The sequence below is a fragment of the Tachyglossus aculeatus genome, chromosome 15 (assembly GCF_015852505.1).
Source record: "Tachyglossus aculeatus isolate mTacAcu1 chromosome 15, mTacAcu1.pri, whole genome shotgun sequence".
Lineage (NCBI taxonomy): Eukaryota > Metazoa > Chordata > Mammalia > Monotremata > Tachyglossidae > Tachyglossus > Tachyglossus aculeatus.
In genome coordinates this window covers 11,727,199-11,731,664 of record NC_052080.1, presented here as the reverse complement: position 1 = coordinate 11,731,664, position 4,466 = coordinate 11,727,199, and the positions used below count along the sequence as shown (strand labels likewise).

Here is a 4,466-nt window from a genome sequence, read left to right as displayed (position 1 = left end):
AAGGGCATATCACCCTGAATGTGCCCAATCTTGTCTGATCTAAGCAGGGTGGGGCCTTGTTAGTACTTGGATGGGAGCCTGCCTGGGAATACCAGGTGCTAGAACTGCTGCTCCTCCTTACTGCCCTAAGCGCTTAGTATAGTGCTCTGCACACAGTCAGTGCTCAATAAATACGATTGAATGAATATTCGGATAATTGCACACACTATTCAACGCTGGTAATTTTTTAAATCATTTTTAGTATGTGCTCTCATTCCTTCCCACCCCTTCAACATTCTTTACCATGCTCTGTAAACTGATTAGTTTGATGGTGCTGAATACTTCAGTACCGCTTGACATTGGGAACTCCTTTAAAGTTTTCTCGACACTTCTGCCATTGTTCACTCCAGCGATGAAGAGATCTACATTATGAGGGACCAACCACACCCTCCCTCTGGCCTGGAATTTCCTCCATCTTCATATGAGACAGGATGACACTGTTCCCACCTCCAAAGTCTTATTGAAATCACAACTCCTCCAAGAGGCCTTCCCCGACTAAGCCTTCATTTCTTATCACCTCTGCATTTGGATCTGTACCCTTTATGAACTTGGTATTCACCCCACTCTCAGTCCCACAGTACTTATGTCCATATCTGTAATGAATGTATTCGTATTAGTTATGTGTCTCCCACTCCAGGCTGTAAGCTCGTTGTGGGAAGGGAACGCCTCTCCCAACTCTCCCAAGTGCTTAGCATGGTGTTTCCGCACAAGGTAAGCCCTCAGTGACTACCATTAGTTGAATGAATTCTATTTATAGCTCCGGTAACTTTGGTGTAATAAGCAAGAAAATGAATATAACTAGGTGACTATGACACCTCTGCTTCACACCTTTTAGACAGCCTCTAGACTGTGAGCCTGTTGTGGGCAGGGGTTAGCTCTGTTGCTGAACTGTACTTTCCAAGCGCTCAGTACAGTGCTCTGCACACAGTGAGTGCTCAATAAATACAAATGAATGAATGAATGAATGAAAGAGTGAAGTGACACATGCAAAGGAGTTGGTTTCAACATTCAGCAGATAGAGAAAAGGAATCAGTTCAATGAAACACATTTCTACTGAAGATGTTAAAGTTTTCTTACATTGGATAGAATAATAACTGCTTAAAATAATGTGACCTATTCCATGAGAGTAAGGCAATTATAAAAGGGAAAATTATAAAACCAGTATATATTAAGCATTTGTACATATGAAGTGGATCACAGGAAACTATTGTATATTTTCTATCATACGCTAGCTTCAGAAGGGAATAACAAATGGAATACTATATAATGAAAAATGCCATTTTAGCATCACAGATTAAAATGAAAATACAATTATCATTTCAGAGAGGTTTTAAGGGTAAATTTTTAGTTCAGTGAGCAGGGAATTGGACATGACAAAAATCTTTCTTTTTCTTCAAGGAAATTACATCCTGAAATCTCTCAGTGTCATGTGGAAAATTTACCCTTAGGTTTGTAATCTAATTTTCATATGCATTAATGAGTTGTTTGGAGTGTTTTTTCTCTAATCAGTATTGATATCTCTGTCCTTGAAATGTTGAAGTCATTGGTGACTTTATGATATAATAACTATTTTTTATGGTTTATGTATTTGGCTTGCTAGGATTTGAGTGTATTTCCATCCATGCATTTCCACATTCCCTTCAATACTTTAGAAATCCCATCAAGCACTGGGATTTTTCATTTTTCAATGGTACCATTATTTTGGGCTCAGGAAAGGAGCCCCAAAGGAGAATTTTTTACTACAACTTGTATTTATCTGAAGCATTCTGCCACGCTGCAGTTTAGGAACGAGGCAAATTTAAAAAATACTGCCTGTCACATATTCAGGGAAGCCAAGTTCTTAAGTGTGGTGGCAACCCAGCTAGGGTTGGCAGGGGTTGGGATATGAGATAGAGAAATCCTGAATCTGGAAAATGAGGATTAAGACTGTGAGCCCCACATTGGACAGCCTGGCTACTTTGCATCTATCCCAGTGCTTAACACAGCGCTTGGCACATAGTAAGCACTTAACAAATACCATCATTATTATTAATTATTACTACTAGAGTCCAGATCTCCTAACTCCCAATCCTGCGCTTTTTCCACTAGGCCATGCTGCTTCTCAGGATGTGATCATCTACAATGGGCACCGAGAGTGAGGTAAAGTGTAAAAAGAAAAATAATCAGGCAGGTGTTACTATCAGGTGTCCCTGCAGAAGTTTCTGAGGAAGGGGAATGTGCCTGACATAAAAGCAAAAACCGTTAGGTTCATCTGCTGTCTCCTCACAGACTGCTGATTTGGCATCGGAAGGATAGTTACACCCTGGGCAGATTGTGGACAGAAATATATATTTCAACCAGAAAAATCCTTTCAATAAACACTGGGACTATACAAACGAGACCATGTTTTGCAGGCTGAGTGATTTCAGTATGGCTCCCGTGTTTCCTACATTTTATAACTGCCCTCTCTCTTTGCCTGGTAACAAAGAAAAGGGTCCAAATGAATTGAAATATTAATGGCAAATTATACTTATCAAAAGTGGGTGGAAGTACAAAAGGTAGAAAGGTACAAAACTGCCTCAGGAAAAAGAGAAAGTTTCAACTCTAGGTCCTTTCGGCTCACGGACTTAAGCTAATTTCCTGTGACTATAACTCTCTCTCGCTCTCATCCTGACAAGCTGAGAACAAATATGCTTCCCCCTCCCTCCACTTTTGTCTGAGACCTAAAGTACTGAAGGGATTTCGAACACGGACTGAAGATTTTTAAGAATGGCAAGAGGGTAAATCAGAGTTTTAAAAACCATCCTCTGTGCTCATCTGGGGAAGATTTGAGTCTGACACTCGAATCCAACATGAGAAGTAACTGCTTTTCTTCAGAGTTGCTGTTGAAAAGTCCATTCTTCATTAGAGCTTAGAGAAGCCTAGGAGCCGGGGATTTCTGAAGTGCTTTGTCTCTTGGGGTTCTGCCCTTCCTACCTAGCTGCAAGAGGACATTTAAGATTACATGGGGATGATACTGCAATGATTTCAGCTGAAAAGAGTCACGTTAATAGCACCCATTTGGCAATTTTAAGTGTTATGCAGGCAAGCAGTCCCAAATGATAAAATAAAAAAATACATATTTTGGGTCTTGGAAAAACCTCGATATGTTGGGATTGCAGAGCAAAGGATTTATAAAGTACTATCTGTCATATCTGTCACTCCTCATTTGGCTGTAATATTAATTGTGCTATTTGTTAAGCACTTACCATGAGCCAAGTGCTGTAGTGGATATAAGACGATTCGCTCAGACCTGGTCCCCATCGCACATAGGGCTCCCCGTCTACAGAAGAGGGAGAACAGGTATAAATTCCCATTTCATAGATGAGGAAAAACAGAAACGTCAAGTGACTTGAAAAAAGTCATACAGCAGGCAAGTGGCAGGGAAACGATTAGGACCTAGATTTTCTGACACGCAGTCCTGTGGTCTTCCCAATAGTAACTCAATCTCCTCCATCCTACCCAGTATTGAAATTAGTTCAATGGAAGAAGAAAATTTATTATGGCAAATACATTGTTTTACATAAACATATCGATCATTATTTAACTCTCTAAATGCTGATGCTTTCTAAGTGTGGGCTAAAGAGCTTTGCCCAAATATGTGGATATTATAAATACATAATTATATGCATATATTTAAAAGAATAAACAATCATTGTGAATATTTACACAGATGAATTTGCTTTAGCATAATCAGTCATATTTATTAAACACTTACTATGTGCAGAACACTACTAGGAGCTTGGGAGAGTATAATATAACAGTCTTTGTAGACAAGTTCCCTGATCGCAAAGCACTTCAAGTCAAGAGGAAGAAGACGGACAACAAAATGAATCATCTTCTTCAGTAATTACTGATTTAAGAATAAAGGTGTAGTTAAGGATTGTGGAAATATTCTACTTCTAAATGTCTTTTACCTTTCATTTCCAATATCAAACCCCTTTTGAAAGTAGTTGGGACATTACTGCCATAATAAAGATCACTTTCAACATAAAAAAGCTGCCTTGTAGAAAGGTTTCTCCAAACTGATTGATGAAAGGATTTAATCCAGAGGGGAAAGGTGTGAAGAAAAAACATTCAGACTTGGTTCGGCTAAAAAATCCCTAGGGAAGGACACAGGAACGAATAAAGGTTTAGGTTGCTGAATTCTTAGCCCCTAGGCTGTGATTGTGTTCTCCCACATTAGAACTGGATGTTCAATGTCCCCGGTTATCTGAATGTAGTAGAAGACGATGTTTCAGATTCGCTGGAAATCAAAGAGGACTATCGGAACTGCCAGAAGACAAAAAACTAGCCCTTAGGGCTGTGAGTCCCATATAGGACAGGGAATGTGTCTGATTTGCATATATAATTTATTTATGTTATTTGTACATATTTATTCTATTTATTTTATTTTGTTAATATGTTTT

General features: G+C 39.0%; 1 long non-coding RNA gene across 1 annotated transcript; it reads left to right on the top strand.

The window, feature by feature from the left end:
• Nucleotides 1–738: 738 nt before the first annotated feature.
• On the top strand, nt 739–2,396 carry LOC119937497. The gene is made up of 4 exons (XR_005454130.1): nt 739–750; nt 1,438–1,487; nt 2,128–2,178; nt 2,308–2,396. It is a non-coding gene; the product is annotated as an uncharacterized LOC119937497 (long non-coding RNA).
• The last annotated feature ends 2,070 nt before the right edge of the window (nt 2,397–4,466 follow it).